At 43.2% G+C, this 16882-nt stretch overlaps 1 protein-coding gene and 1 non-coding gene across 5 annotated transcripts in view; both read left to right on the top strand.

Moving 5' to 3' along the window:
* Window positions 1-16882, top strand: part of PPP4R2 (protein phosphatase 4 regulatory subunit 2) — a 54007-nt gene that overhangs the window by 6896 nt on the left and 30229 nt on the right. The window lies entirely within an intron of this gene.
* On the top strand, window positions 6954-7058 carry LOC111823729. The gene has a single exon (XR_002826800.1). It is a non-coding gene; the product is annotated as a U6 spliceosomal RNA (small nuclear RNA).

The raw sequence follows: 16882 nt of genomic DNA, 5'->3' as shown, positions 1-16882 counted from the left end.
AGCTCAAAAGGTTCACCATCACTGTTCTAGCCTCTTCAATGGACAGAACTAGATAAAATACTTCATGATTCATATTGATACTTCAAATTCAAAATTAGGACTTCAGGGTTTTTTACTTCTTCCACACCAAAAATCCTGGTTCTTAAGGGCATAGTAGATTTAGGATATTCCATAATTACTGACTTTAACATTATACACCACCAATATAATTACTACTAAGAATGTTAAAAATTTTTTTACATGCACTCTCCCAATTTTAGCTACAATTTAAAAAAAATTAGTTGGTGTCTACATTATCTGAGCATGATTGTTTATCAATCATTTACTTGTAGTTTTATATTAGTTATATATGTAGTGTTCACCACTAATCCTTACTTCGGTGTATCTAGTCAGTTTGGTTGTCAGAAGCTCATTATCTAGTGCAGTGGTTCTCAACCTTCTTAATGCCGCGATCCTTTAATACAGTTCATCATGTTGTGGTGACCCCCAACCATAAAATTGTTTTCATTGCTACTTCATAACTGTAATTTTGCTACTGTTATGAATCGTAATGTAAATATCTGATATGCAGGATGTATTTTCATTGTTACAAATTGAACATAATTAAAGCATAGTGATTAATCACAAAAACAATATGTAATTATATATGTGTTTTCCGATGGTCTTAGGCGACCCCTGTGAAAGGGTCGTTCGACCCCCAAAGGGGTCGCGACCCACAGGTTGAGAACCGCTGCTCTAGTGGATTCTTTAGGCTCTTGGAAACAGTATTTACGGAGTTCTTGTGTGTTGCTAACATTTTGTGCCTGTGTTCTTGAAGTTCGGTTTGTATGAAAATAAAATCTTTATTTTACATTTTTTGCCATTGAGTAGCTTAAATATGTTAATTTCATTGTTTGTTCCCCTCCCCCAATTGAAAGAGTTACTGTCAAAAATCTGCTGATAACCTGATTTTCTTTACTTTGTAAACCACCTATTCTTTTTGCCTAGATTCACAAAGGATTTTTTCTTTAAAGTGCAGTAATTTTTCTAAACTACTAGAGACCCAGAGCATGGATTCATGCACCTGTGGGGTCTCTTGGCCTGGCCTGTGGGAATTAGGCTGAAACCGCCTCTCCAAAATCAGGAGAAGGCGACGCCCCATCACAACCGACAGTCGGACATGCCTCTCACAATGTTGTTGCTGCTGCTGCTGTTGCTCCGTGACATCTCTCTGTACTGTGGCTCATACTTGACATGCTGGGGTTGCGCCCCGGGTTCATGATGTTCAAGGCCTGGCCCTGGGGGTTCAGGCCTCCCATTGCTTGCTGCTGCGGAGGGACAGCAGGTCGTGCCCCGCTGGCTTGCATGGCATTCAGATTCAGCAGGCTGGGCTAGAGCTGAAGGCAGGGCTGGCTGGCCGCTTACTTGTTCGTGTGCTATTTGATGAGAGCTGCCATCAGGTGAGGGTTTGACTTGAGGATGTTGAGCATGTGCTGCTGCTGGGGGAGCTGGGAGACTTCAGGAACCGCAGCAGGTCCTGCAGGGCACCTGGAGAGATGTTCTGAGGTAGCTGCACCTTGGGTCTGCATAGACATCACGGGTCTGGGCATGCCTCACATTGACAGTTGCTGGGGGATGGGTGTCAGCTGCCACTGCTGGGGCTCGGGGGGCAGAATAACAGGCCCACTGACCTGGTTGGGTCACATTCAGGCCCATGGGGGCCATCTGGCTCTCAGGGGTCACTGAGCCTCAGGGGCATACTGTTGTTGGTGCTCACCCAGTACAGATGCTGCTGCTGCTGCTGTGCCTCATGTGCAATCTGCCTGGCGCCTCCACTGCTGCAGGAGGGCTTGGGTGGTGGGTGGTGGGGCTGGCACCTGGTTAGTGGGCTTCCCAGTGCAAACTGTGGTGGGGGCCTGAGTTCTGGCCATGCTGGAGAAGTCGGCTAGTGACATGCTCACAGGCAAGGTCTGGAGCATAGTCGGGGCTGTGGTGTCCAGGGTGTGCTGGGATGCAGTGTGGGGGGTCGGGTTGGTGCTGAAGGAGGGGAAGGAAGACTTGGCTGAGGCACAGTGCGGGTGTTGATGGTGGCATCCGCTGGCGCATGAGCTACGTGTGCTGCCGGCGGTGCTGTAGCTTCTGCTGGCTGAGCTTCTGCTTGATGTTGAGGCAGTAGGGAATGGGGCATGTGTTTTTTGGCAGTGTTTGGCATGGTAGCAGCAAAGGTCCATGAACTGCTTGCACACTCTGCAACCTCCAATGGTCTTGTGCTGGCAGCCCTTGGTGTGCTGCACAACCCACCTCATCTTCTGGCAGGACGGCTGCGGGCACTTGGCATTGCGGCACTGGCGGGCATGCCTCAGGGACTAGATGCAGCTTTGGATGGCCTGGCACCTCCACTCCTGGAGGCTCCTGAACTGCGGCTCACCACCACCCCTGCGGGAGCAGAGGCAGCTCTGCATCCGCCACTCCTGCTCCCGTGGTGGCCAGCCTCTTCCACTCTGGCTCCCGCCTCCTCCACTCCTGCTCCCCTGCCTCCTCTGCTCTGGCTCCCATGGCGGCCCGCCCCCTCCGCTCCGGCTCCCTGCCCTCTCTGTTCTGGCTCCCCTGCCTCCTCCACTCTGGCTCCGCAGTGGCGGTTACCGCCTCCTCCCCAATAGCTTCCTTGGCGGCGTTAGCGCTCTTTCCTGAGCAGCCAGCAGAAGAGTTCTCAGGACCCCCTCCTGCCCGGACTCGCCAAGAAACAGGCTGTTTTGGAGTCAACTTTTATTGTACTTGCTGCGGCGACGGAGCAAGCATTCCGCCAGGCTGCTCACGCTGTCCGCTCTCAGCGGCCGCCCTCTGGGACTGGAGGACTCTGGCGGGGCGCCGCCATCTTGTGGCTATGGGCACCGCCATCTTTGTGACAGAGTGACGGTTAATTTGCATATTTCTCTTTTATTAGGTAGGATACTAGTGGCCCGGAGCATGAATTGTGGCCCGGAGCACGAATTTGTACACATTGAAAGGAAATTAATTAGAAGAAATATTTTAATATCGTTATTCGCCCTTTCCCTGTAATAGAAGTGTCAACCAAATTCACAATCAACAATGACAGATCGAAACACTCACATGCAATTGGCACCAGCGAGAGCATTATATGTATCACGCATGTGTGTCAACTTAGCCTTTTATAGATATAGAACAAACTTGCTTAATTAGACCTGCTTTCTGATTTAGCTAAACTTTTTCCAGCCCAGTGAAGCACCCCAACTTCTCTTTCAGGTGATTGTCAGCAACACAGCAGTAAATATCAATATGAAGCAGATTATTATTGTAGATCACGCAGGGAGAACAAAGGGTAAAATATTTAACTGCAGCAGTGTTTGACTATATTCTGCACAGTGAGAAAACCTGAAATCATTTTCAAGGTCCGCCGTTTCTTCTTTTCAGTCAGGTCAAGTTTCTAAGCTTTTAAAATCTCTGTTTTCTGGCTAATGAAAAGAAAATAGGATTCCACCGAGTCTCCTATCTACCTACTCCAGGACTTCTGTGAGGATCAAATGAGATGAGGCATAGGAAATGCTTCACAGACATTTGGTTAAAGTGTAAAATGTTTCCACTTGGCTATAAAGCAGGTCCTGTTCCTGTGCTGAAGAAACTGCAAGGAGGCTAGTCGCTAGGGAGAGGAAGCCGGGTGTTGCTACGTGACATCATTACCTGGACGGTTGGACGCTTAGCATATTAGCCTTTTATATACATAGATAATTTGGTACTACTCTGTGGCTTGTCTTTTCATTCTCAACAGTGTCTTTCAGAGTGAAAATTTTTCTTTTAATTCCATTTTGAATTTTTTTTAATTTCCTCCTTTGAAGGACTGTATTACCTGTTATGTTCATTTGTTCTTGTGTACTTTCTAGTTTAGTCTTTATTTCCCAAAGTAATTTTTTTCTTTTATTTCAAATTCTTTGCTGAATTTTATTGCTTTGTTTTCTAATTCTGACTTGTATCATTTTTCTCAGTGTCTTTAGTTCATTTTGAAATAGTATCATACAATTGTGATCTGATTTTGGACAAGTCCAAAATTTTTAGCTTCCTTTTGTTGTCTATAGGGATGTTACTCTGCTCCTTATTCTCCACTTTTTCTTATAACTTCATATTGAATATATTTTGTTGTGTGTTTTTACATGAAGTTAGTTTTCCTGAACTTTGAGGAGGAGGCGCATGGTTCAAAGTATCTTTTCTAACTTCCCAGAGCTCTTTCATTGTTTTTTTGTGAAGTGTTTAAGAACATGGCAGTGTGCTTTCTTCTCTACTTCTACTTTCATTTAGACCTTCGTCTCTATTGTTCCTTTCTCATTTTGGGGTCATTTCTGGATGGGAGTTGGTTGGATCACTTTCAAGAACTCATGGGGGCAAGATGGCTTCTTCCTTTCATCTCTCCCTGCATGTCCCTTCTGTGGGCTCACTTCTGGAGTAGGCAGAACCCATCTCATTTTTAGCTGCTGTTCCCAAATTGTCCTGCCATGACTTCTAGTCAATACCTATTGGATTTTTGTGGTTTTCCTATTTATTCCTAGGTCCTTCAGGTGCACCATGACTTTTCTCTGCTTTCTCTGCATAGGTCTTTCTTTTTCTTTTTTTCCTTGCACAGGTCTTGATAATGCACAGGTCATGCGACTATCACTTGCTCCTGACCCATTTTTGGGTGTGTGTGTGTGTGTGTCCATTTTTGGGTGTGTGTGTGTGTGTGTGTGTACCTTGTTAGCTAGTTTAGTTTAGTTGTAAAAGTTTTTGTTTATTGGTTTTAGGCTTTGCTGTCTCATTGTATCCGATATGTAGGGTTTTGGAGAGAAGAAAACTATAGCACCACTGCCATCCTCTGAGAATTACACTTTTTAGGAAAACATTTGTTTATGTATTTACTTATTTTTAACATTTTTATTGATTTCAGAGAGGAGGGAAGAGGGAGAGAGATAGGAACATCAATGATAAGAGAGAATCATTGATTGGCTGCCTCCCGCACACCCCACATGGGGGACCGAGCCCACAACCTGGGCATGTGCCCTGACCAGGAATTGAACCTATGACCTCTTAGTTCGTGGGTCGATGCTCAACTGCTGAGCCACGCTGGCCCAGCTATTTTGGATATTCTTTATCATATGTATCCTTGGCAAATATGTTCTCCCATACAGTGTGCTTCCTTTTCCTTTTGTTGATGGTTTCTTTTGCTGTGCATAAGCTTTTTTATTTTTATTTTTTAATATATTTTCATTGATTTCAGGGAGGAATGGAGAGGGAGAGAGAGATGGAAACATTAATGATGAGAATCATTGATTGGCTGCCTTCTGCATGCCCCCTACTGGGGATCGAGTCTGCAACCTGGGCATGTGCCCTTGACCAGAATTGAACCTGGGTTCCTTCAGTCCACAGGCTGATGCTCTGTCCACTGAGTCAAACTGGCTGGGGCTGTGCATAGCTTTTTATTTTGATGTAGTCCCATTTGTTTATTTTCTCCTTAGTGTCCTTTGACCTAGGAGAGATTTTGATGGCTATGGTTTCTTCTAGGTTTTTTTTTTATGGTTTCATGACTTACATTTAAGTCTTTTATTCATTTTGAGTTGGTTCTTGGGAATGGTGTAAGTTGGTGGTCTAGTTTTCACTTTTTTGTATGCATCTGTTCAGTTTTCTCAACACCAATTATTGAAGATACTGTCTTGACTCCTTTGTATGTTCTTGCCTCTTTTGCCAAATATTAGTTGAATGTAATGGCTTGGGTTGATTTCTAGGGTCTCTGTTCCATTGATCTATATGCCTGTCCTTATGCCAGTAGCAGGCTGTTATTACAGTGGCTTTGTAATATAACGTGATATCTGGTATTTTGAACCCTCCAACTTTGTTCTTTCTCATGATTGCTACAGCTGTCATGAGAAAGGGGTCTTTTTTAGTTCCATATAAATTTTGGAGTATTCTAGATCTGTGAAATATGCTGTTGGTATTTTAATAGGGATTGCATTGAATTTAGAGATTACTTTGGGTAGTTATGGACATTTTAATTATGTTAATTATTCCAATCCATGAATACAGAATATTCTTCCTCTTGTTTATAGCTTCCTCTGTCTTTGTTTTCAATGCCCTGTCGTTTTCAGAGTGTAAGTAAGTCTTTTACCCCTTTGTTTAAGTTTATTCCTAAGCATCTTAATTTATTTTGTTGCAGTGATAAATGGGATTGTTTTGGTTTCTTCTTTCTGTTAATTCACTATTGGTGTATAAAAATGTCATTGATTTCTGGGTGTTAATTTTGTAGCCTGCAAATTTGCTGAATTCACTTACTAAATCTAGTAGTTTTTATGGTGGAGTCTTTAGGGTTTTTTATGTACCATATTATGTCATCTGCAAGTAATGAGAGTTTTACTTCCTCCTTTCTAATTTGGATGTCTTTTATTTCTGCTTGTCTGATTCCTGTGACTAGGACTTCCAGTACTATGTTGAATATGAGTGGTGAAAGCGGACATCACTATCTTGTTGTTCCTGTTATTAGGGGAAATGGTTTTAGTATTTGCCCATTGAGTATGATGTTTGCTGAAGGTTTGTCATATATAGCCTTTATTATGTTGAGATATAGTCCCTCTATTTCCACTTTGCTAAGAATTTTTATTAAAAATGGGTGTTGGATTTTGTTGAATGCATTTTTCTGCGTCTATTGATATGATCATGTGATTTTTGTCTTTCAATTTATGTGATGTATCACTCTTATTAATTTGTGAATATTTTACCAGCCTTGAATCCCAGAAATAAATCCCACTTGGTCACATTGGTGGATCTGATTTGCTAATATTTTGTTGAGGCTTTTAGCATCAATGTTCATCAGGAATATTGGCCTGTAGTTCTCTTTCTCTGAAGTGTCTTTCTGGTTTGGGAATTAGGTAATGCTGGTCTCCTAAAAAGCATGGAAATGTTCCTTCCTCGTGGATTTCTTTGAATAGTTGGAGGAGGTGCTCGCTTCGGCAGCACATATACTAAAATTGGAACGATACAGAGAATATTAGCATGGCCCCTGTGCAAGGATGACGCAAATTTGTGAAGCATTCCATATTTAAAAAAAAAAAAAAAAGAGTAGTTGTAGGAGGATAGGTGTTAGTTCTTCTTTGAATGTTTGTAAAATCCCTGTGAGGCCTAATGGACTGCCAGGGCTTTTGTTGTTGTTGTTGTTGATGATTACTGCTTCATTTTCATCATTTTTTATTGGCCTATTCAGGATTTCTAATTATGTTTTTGGAAGATTGTATTTTTCTAGGAATTTGTATGTTTCATCTGTGTTGTCCAGCTTGTTGGCATATAGTTGTTCATAGTGTTTTCTTTTAATCCTTTGTATTTCTGTGGTGTCCATTGTTACTTCACCTCTTTTGTTTCAGATTTTATTTATTTGGGTTCTCTTTGTTTCCTGATGAACCTGGCTAAAGGTTCATCAATTTTGTTATCTTTTCGAAGAACCAGCTCTTGGTTTTGATATTTTGTATGATTTTTTTAGCCTCTATGTCAGCCGTGGGCAAACTACGGCCCGCGGGCCGGATCCGGCCCATTTGAAATGAATAAAACTAAAAAAAAAAAAAGACCGTACCCTTTTATGTAATGATGTTTACTTTGAATTTATATTAGTTCACACAAACACTCCATCCATGCTTTTGTTCCGGCCCTCCGGTCCAGTTTAAGAACCCATTGTGGCCCTCGAGTCAAAAAGTTTGCCCACCCCTGCTCTATGTCATTAGTTTTTGCTCTAATCTTTATTATTTCCTCCCTTCTACTTACTCTGGGCTTTTCTTGTTGTTTTCTTTCTAGTTCTTTAAGTTGTAGGGTTAAATCGCTTATTATTAATTTTTTTGAGGTAGGCTTTTAGTGCTATAAACTTCTCAGGATTGCTTTTTGATGTGTCCTACAGATTTAGGGTTGTTGTGTTTCATTTTCATTTGTTTCCAGGAAATTTTTATTTATTTCTTGATCTTGTTTTTTCCTGCTATTTAGCCTCCATGTTTTGGAGTTTTTTTTTTATTGTAGTTGATTTCTAATTTCATTCCATTGTGATCTGAGAAGGTGCTTGATATAATTTGTGTCCTAACATGTAGTCTGTCTTTGAGAATGACCTGTGTGCACTTGAGAAGAATGTACATTCTGAGGCTTTTGAGTGAAATGTTCTATAAATGTCAATTAAATCTATTTTGTCTAGTATGTTGTTTAGAATCACTTTTTCCTTGTCAGTATTTTGTCTGGAAGCTCTATTCAGTGATATTAGCAGGCTGTTAAAGTCCCTTACTCTGACTCTATTGCTGTTGATCTCTCCCTTGAAGTCCTCCAGAAGTTTTTTTGTAATATATTTAGGTGTTCCTATATTGGGTGCATATATGTTTACCAGGGTTATATGCTCTTGTTGGATCAGTCCCTTTAGTATTTTGTAGTGACCTTTATTGTCTCTTGTGATGGCCTTTATTTTGAAGTCTGTTTTGTCAGATATTAGTATTGCCACCCCAGCTTTTTTTCATTTCCATATGCATGGAAAATTTTTTTCCAGCCCTTCATTCTCATTCTATGTGTCTTTTGTTCTGAGGTGACAGCAAATATATGGGTCATGTGTTCCTATCCACTTAGCTACCCTATGCCTTTGATTGGAGCATTTAACCCATTTAAATTTAAGGTTATTTTTTTATAGGTACTTATTTATTGCTATTTTAATTCTTTATGCCTATGTTTCTCTCCATTTATTCTCATTACAGCAGTCTTGTTAGCATTTCTTACAGTGGTAGTGTTAAACTCCTTTAGCTTTTTTTTTTTTGGTCTGGGAAGCTCTTTATTTCACCACGTATTTTGAATGATAGCCTTGCTGGATATAGTAATCTTGGTTTCAGATCCTTGCTTTTCATTACCTTGAATACTTCATGCTATTCCCTTTTGACCTGTAGAGTTTCTCGTGAGAAATCAGCTGACAGCCTTATGGGAGCTCCTTCTCTCTTTGTCTTTAATTCTGGCATTTTAATTATGATGTGTCTGGGTCTGAGTCTTTTTGGGTTCTTCTTGCTTGGGACTCTCTGTGCCTCCTGGACTTGTGTTACTTTTTCCTTCACCTGGTTAGGGAAGTTATCTGCCATTATTTCTTCATACACGGTCTCTATCTCTTTCTTACTTTCTTCTCCTTCTAGCATATCTGTGATGTGAATATTAAATTTCATGTTGTCCCACAACTCCCTTAAGCTGTCCTCCTGTTTTTAAATTGTTTTGTTTTTTCTTTTTAGTTCTCTGATTGAGTTATTCTTTTCTGCCCAGTCTTCTAATTCAATGATCCGATCCTCATCTTCTCCGAATAGGTTGTGTATTCCTTCCAGTGTTCTTTATTAGTGCTATGTCATTCTTCATTGCTACTATATCTTGTCTCATGCTGTTAAGCATTTTTGCCATCATTATGCTGAACTTTTATGTGTGATAAATATATTATCTCCATTTCATTTAGCTCTTCTGAAGAATTCTGTTCCTTCGTTTGGGACTTTTTTTTCTCCCCATTTTGGCTGCCTGTTTGGATTTGTGTCTGTATTAGGTAGATCTGCTATGACTCCCAATCTCTAGAGCAGGACAATGTCAGACGCTGTTTGTGACTGATCCTAAGTACCCTGTTTGAAGCTATTAGCAATCCACAGCTTGTTGCTCCCTCTGCTGGGACTGGGACCAAGATGTGCACCAGGGTCTGCTTTTCCTAGCCCAGGGCCTGCGATTATCATGCAAGGAAAGACTCAGAGCCTCCAGAGACCAGCCTCTGCTTTGCAGTCCCATCAACACTTAGACTTGATTAGCCTTAGGCTCTTGATCACAGGGTAGGTTGAGAGGTCTTCCAACAGGGTGGGACAACTTCTTTACCCCCAGGCGAAGACTGCTTAGATATCAAAATTGTATCTAAAGATTTCCACTACAGGGTGAGGGAATGACTCAGGAAAGGAAACCAAGGTGGCTGCCCTCCAATCTCTAACCCCAGAACCCCAAGCCTGGACTCCCCTCACACAACTCCAGTCTACTCAGCTCTCCCTCTGCCAGAACCCAATGTGAGTGCCTCACACGAAATTTTGTGTGTTGGCCCTTTAAGATGGTGCCTGCATTTCCAGCCCTGTCTCCAGCTGTCTGGCAGACAAGAGCCCTGCTGCTTTTCATAGCCAGATGTTTTGTGGGCACCTTTCTCAGTTCTGGTGGTATGGGCTTGGGATTCTCAGTGGGAATCCTCCCATAGCTGAGATGTCCCTCCAGAACTTCAGTTGCTGTCTGTGGGAGCCCAGCCACCCCTTTCCTGTCTCCACACTCCCAGTCTCGGTGAGGTCTCCACTTTCTGTCCTTGGCTATCAGGGTTCTCTCCAGCTAGTCCTCGGTTGATTTTTCAGGGTGGTTCTGTATTTTAGTTGTATTTCCAGTTTGGACCTGGGAGAGTGTCTGTGTAGCTTCCACTTACTCTGCCACCATTTTGGAATCTTTCAGTTTCATTCTTTATTTAGCATGTAGCTGTTTAGTTTTCCCAACACTATTTATTAAAGAGATAGTCCTTTCCCCATTGTATACTCTTGGCTCCTTTGCCAAAACTTAATTGACCCCATATTCTTGGCTTTGTTTTTGGGCTTTTTGTTCTGTGTTTTGCTAGTGTCATACTGTTTTGGTTACTGTAGCTTTATTGAATAGTTTGAAATCTGGCAGCATGATGCCTCCACTTTGTTGTTCTTTCTCAAGATTGCTTTGGCTTTTCTGAGTCTTTTGTGATTCCATACAAATTTAGGATTTTTTTTCTATTTCCGTGAAAAATGACATTGGAATTTTGATAGGAATTGCTTTGACTCTTTTGATTGCTTTAGGTTGTGTGGACATTTTAACAATATCTTCCAATCCATGAACATGAATCTTTACATTTATTTGTGTCTTAAGTTTATTTCATCATTGTCTTAATAGTTTTCAGTATACCAATCTTTTAGTTTCTTGGGTAAATTCTCAGTATTTCATTGTTTTTGAGGCTATTGTAAATAGAATTGTTTTCTTTTAAAATTTATTAATTTTTTTAGAGAGGAAGCATTAGAGAGGGGGACAGAGAGAGAGAAACAGACATCGATTTGTTGTTCCACTTATTTATGCCTTTATTGGTTGCTTCTCATGTGTGCCTTATCCAAAAATCAAACCCCTAACCTTGGTGTACTGGGACAGTGCTCTAACCAACTGAGCAACCCGACCAGGGCAGGGTGTTTTACATATAATAATATGTTGTCTGTAAATAGAGACAGTTTTACTATTCTTTCCTGACTTAGTTGCCTTTTGTTTATTTTTCTTGCCTAATTAGCTAGGACTACCAGCACTATCCTATATAATAATAGGCTAATATGCAAATTTTCCCTTTGACCAGGAGTTCAACAGGGGGCGGGGCCAGTCTGGCTCGATCGGCCCTGATTGGGGTGTGCTGGCCAGACCCCACTCATGCATGAATTCATGCACCGGGCCTCTAGTGTTGAATAAAAGGGCACACCTGTTTTGATATTTGAAAAAAGGCTTTCAGTTTTTCACCATCAAGTATGACTTTAGTTTGTGTCAGTTTTGTTTTAAAAACATTTCCATTAAATTTTTTTCCAGTTTATCTTCTTAGTTTTATTATATGTAGGTGGAGATTCTGAGGAAGGATTATCCATGTTCAGGCAGTTCTTAGATCAGAGTACAAATGTTTCTTGCAGTAGATGCTGTGCTTTAAATGATTTTTTTTTCCCTTTTTGATATTATGTAGATAAAGGAAAAAACTTTCTAAATCTATTTATTTTTTTATTTGTTTGTTTATATATTTGTTTGTTTGAGAGATAGAGAAACATCAAACCCGTAACTTGGATTTGTGTGCTGACTGGGAATCAAACCCTGCCACCTTTTGATATACGGGACAACGCTCCAACCAACTGAGCCACACTGGCAAGGGCATATCTTTATTTAAATAATTTCCTTAGAAATTTTAAAGTAGCACACAACTCTGGGTCAAGCTTCCAAACACCAATAAATAATAAATTTTACAGAGATTTTCAATAAGGGGCTGAAGGTTGAGCCAGGAGTCAAGTGCAAATCAGCTTAACCCAAACACACTTTTTTTGTTTTAATTGGTATGAGGAGGTAGATGAGTAAAGTAACTTGAATCTTTAGAATGTTAGATAGAATCCTTATCATGAATATACAAGTTGCCAAAAAAGAAACCTGAGCTTACACTGAGGTCCTGTCCGAATGTTTTCTTTACCTATTTTGAAGTGTTCATTTTCATCTGATTGCATTCTTTATGTGTACAGCCATCCTGAGATATTTGTCACTCTAACTTGAAAAACTCACTTTCAGCCCTGGCCAGGGTGGCTCAGTTGGTTGGAGTGTTGTCCCGTGCACCTAAGGGTTACAGGTCAGGGCACATGCCCAGGTTTTGGGTTTGATCTTGGTGGGGGCATTTCTAGGAGGCAACTGATTGATGTTTCTCTTCTGACATCAATGTCTGTCTCTCTCTCTCTCTCTCTCTCTCTCTCTCTCTCTCTCATTCTCTCTCCCTTCCTCTCTAAAATTCGTAAAAACATATCTTCGGGAGAGGATTAAAAAAAGAAGAAAAATTCACTTTTAGTGACAAATTCTCTTCAGAATTTTTGTCATAAATTTATTGCTTTGGATCAGGTACTATACCATCTTCATATATGAACTTCTGTTCTAAGCAAGGAAATGTGTAATATTTCAAAGGTAATTTTAAAATAGAAAAAAATTAGACAAATATATATTTTAACATCACTTCCACATTTATATAAAAACAGTTTTTATTGCCCTGGCTGGTTTGGCTCAGTGGATAGAGTGTCAGCCTCGGTACCGAAGGGTCCCGGGTTTGTTTCCGGTCAAGGGCATGTACTTCGGTTGCAGGATCCTCCCCGGCCCAGTCCCTGGTTGGGGCTCATGCAGGAGGCAACTGATTGATGTGCTTCTCTCACATCAGTGTTTTTCTCAGTCTTTCCCTCTCTCTTCCACTCTCTCTAAAATTCTGTGGAAAAATATCCTTGGGTGAGGATTACAAAAAAAAAAAAAATTCTCCTAAAAAAAGTTTTTGTTTTTGAAGCAGTCAGTACAAAATGTGAGTCCAAAAATTATGTTCATAATTGTGTCACATGGTAAATACTTTTTCCATAATACAATCAGAGTAAGAAAGAGACCATTTTAAATGGGTGGGGGTGGGACTGTCATTCTTAGTGGGGACAATTTTTCTCTCCCAGGGAACATTTAGCAATGTTTAGGAACTTTATGGTTGTCACACTTAGGAGTGTTGGGGGATTGGGTGCTATTGACTTCTAGTGGGTAGAGGCCAGAGATGCTACTTCACATCCTACAACACAGGACATCCCCCTTTGACAATGAATTATTCAGTTCACAATGTCATTAATGCCAAATAGATGAACCCCAGAATGAGGGATGGTAAGGGATCTACACACACACACACACACACACACACACACACACACACAAATGTCTTGTGGCCAGTAAATATAGGTTAAAATATTCAATTTCACCAGCAGTGAGTAAAATGCAAAATAAAGTGTTTTTCTACTGTCTGATAATTGGAGTTTTAAAAGGTTATGATACTGGAATGAATCAGGTGTTTCTATACCAATGGCACTGTAAAAGTGCTGCAGCATTATGGAAGGGCTTTTGAAAGTAGGTGTCAAAGTTTTGATATTTATACTTCAGACTCATGACTTAGTTATTCCGCTTAGAGGAATCTATCCTAAGGTAATAAACAGATGCCTGCAAAGTTAGGATATTAACCCTACAATAATTTTTAATTGTAATGAACTGGAAGTAAACCTAAATTTTTTTTGCTGGTTTGTTTTTTGGGATTATTTTAAAATTAAATTTATTGGGTTGACATTGGTTTATAAAATTATATGTTTGAAATGTAGTTCTAAGATACATCATCTGTATATTGCATTGTGTGCCCATGACCCAAAGTCAAACAAACCTCCTTCTGTCATAATACATTCCATCCCCTGTACTCTTCACTAACCCACCTAATCCCTTTTTCCTCTGGTAACCACCATACTGTTGTGTGTGTCTGAGTTTTTGTTTGTCTTGTTAGTTCATTTGTTCACTTGTAGAGCAAATGAGTGAAATCATGATATGATTCTTTTTCTGTCTTGAGTTTTTTCACTTAGCATGATACTCTCAAGATCCATCCATCCATGTTGTTGTAAGTGGCAACCTTTCCTCTTTTCTTGTGGCTGGGTAGTATTCCATTGTATATATGTGCCACAACTTTATCCAGTCATAATGTTGAGGGACACTTCAGTTATTTCCATGTCTTGGCCACTGTGAATAATGTTGCAATGAACATAGGGGTGTATATATATCTTTACCAATAAAGGTTTTCAAATTTTTCAGGTAGATACCCTGAAGAGGGATTGTTGGGTTATATGGTAACTCTATTCTTAATTTTTTGAGGAATTGCGTACTGTTTTCCATAATGGCTGTACCAGTTTACATCCCACCAGCAGTGAATGAGGGTTCCTTTTTTTCCACATCCTCTCCAACACTTGCTATTACTTGTCTAATAGCCATTTTAACAGGTGTGAGTTGGTATCTCATTGTGGTTTTTATTTGCATTTCTCTAATAGCTAGTGAAGTTGAGCATCTTTTTGTATATCTGTTGGCCATTTGTGTGTCTTCTTGGGAGAAGTGTCTGTTCAGGTCCTCTGTCTATTTTTTAATTGGGTTGTTCTGTTGTTTTATGAGTTATTTATATACTAGTGGCCTGGTGCACAAAAAGTTGTGCACTCGGGGGGCATCCCTCAGCCCAGCCTCCCCCCTCTAACAGTCTGGGAGCCCTCACAGGATGTCCTACTGATGTCCCTGTGGGGAGCGGGCCTAAGCCACAGTCTGGCCTCCCTCTGTGGAAGGCAACTGGCCGATCAGGTATATAGATACTTTCTGAAGGCTGCACAGACTCCTTCCTTATTTCTTTCCTCTGTGGTTGGAGAATAGGGTACTAAAAGGTGGAGACAGAACTGTGGCCGGGCCTGGGGCTCTTGTAGGCAGCAGAAAGAAGGAGAGGGCTGGGGAAAGTCTAGACATGGTTTTCTTCAATTGTCCTCCCTTCCTCCAGGCCCCTCACTCTGTTCTTTCCTTGTCTTGGTGGACGCTTGGGCCTCGGACTGACAGGAGCCCAGCGATGGTGGAGTTCAGCCCTCTCACTTCTCAGCTGAACATATAACCGCCTCACATTCCAAGTGGAGCTGTTTTCAAGTGGCTAAAGTGCTGGCAATTCATGCCTCCTGGCCTTTCCCCTCTGGGGCTTCCACCGTGGGTCAGTTGCAAACTTCACCGAGACACCGAAGCAACTCTGCCCTGGTACTTCTGCACCGGCCCCTGCACTCTTCCTTGAGGTCTCTGGGTCCACAGTCTGAGCTCAGGGAGGTCACCCAGAGCCCGTTGCCCCGGACAGGTGGGGCAGGGGGGCTAGCTTGAAGAGCTGGAGGAAGATGGCAGAGTAAGAGTTGGTATGAACCAGCGCCTGCTTAGCCAGACTTCCTAAGCTCCCCACCGGGCCCAGGCCGGGCCCCTTCCCCACACCAGGAGGATCCCAGTTGAGGTCCCCTCCCTGCACCCAGCGCTCTCCTCCCTGTTCTACCACTGGGGGAAGGGAGCAGCTCACCTGCTCTGGACCCTGCCAACCTGGCAGGCTGAGGCACAGGAGGTGCAGCCTAGGGTGCTGGTGGTTGCGAGCCTTCTCCCCCACCCTGAAGCGTGGGGCGGGGTTGCAGCAGCTCACAGCCATTCCTGGGCACCATGCATGGAGAAACGGCTCTCCACTGGGCCACCATCCACCTGAGACCTGTGGGGGTTGGGGTGGCCTCAATGGGCTAACCACTGGCCCCACTGAAGTCAGTATCGGCTTGGCCAGCCACCCCCTGCACATGCCCCACAGGCCTCATCGCCCTCATGAATCGCCGTGGTCCGGCCGTCCCATCCCAGGAAGTGGCCATCCTGATCACCATGGCTCACTCCCCGGTGCAGTTGGGCCTGCCCAGCAAGCATGTAGGCAGGAGCTGGGCCTCTGAGGGGAAGGATGAGGCATGCCCGGCCAGGGTAGAAGTGGGGAACTTGGCGGTGTAAACACAGCTCACCCCCACGTTGTGCCAGCCTCTCGTGCTGCATGTCCAAACCCCTGGGTGCCCCTGCCCAGCACTGCTCTCAGGCCTGGGGTGGGGGTGAGGGATGTGGAGCACCGTCCTGAAGGCAGCCATTACTGGCTTGGAATCACAGTGGTCAATCAGGGAGGGATGCGGGATGCAAAATTCCGCCTCTCTCTCTCTTTCTCTCTCTCTCTCTCTCTCAGAGTGGGCCCCGTGTCTCCGGTGGGCTGGTGAGGGCTCCGGCGAGGCAATCTGCACCGCTTTCATTCGCCCCAGCCACCGCCCGCCCCCTGATCGCATTGGGACATGTCTCCAGTGGGCAGGCTAGGGCTCCAGCCAGGCGATCCACACTGCTTGCCTTCGCTCCAGCCCCAGTGCATTGCGACGTGTCTCCGGTGGGCGGGCAAGGGCTCCGGCGAGGCAATCTGCACCGCTTTCATTCGCCCCAGCCCCCGCCCGCCCGCAGATCACTTTGGGACATGTCTCCAGTGGGCAGGCTAGGACTCCAGCCAGGCGATCCGCACCGCTTGCCTTCACCCCAGCCCACGCGCATTGGCACGTGTCTCCGGTGGGCGGGCAAGGGCTCCGGCGAGGCAATGGGCACCGCTTGCCTTGCCCCAGCCCCCGCCTGCCCCCGGATCGCATTGGGACATGTCTCCAGTGGGCAGGTGAGGGCTCGGGCGTGGCGATCTGCACCGCTTGCCTTCGCCCCAGCCCACGCGCATTGGCACGTG

The sequence above is a fragment of the Myotis lucifugus genome, unplaced genomic scaffold (genome assembly GCF_000147115.1).
Source record: "Myotis lucifugus unplaced genomic scaffold, Myoluc2.0 scaffold_640, whole genome shotgun sequence".
Lineage (NCBI taxonomy): Eukaryota > Metazoa > Chordata > Mammalia > Chiroptera > Vespertilionidae > Myotis > Myotis lucifugus.
Note: the sequence above shows the minus strand (reverse complement) of the source record. Positions and strands in the feature narration are given on the sequence as shown.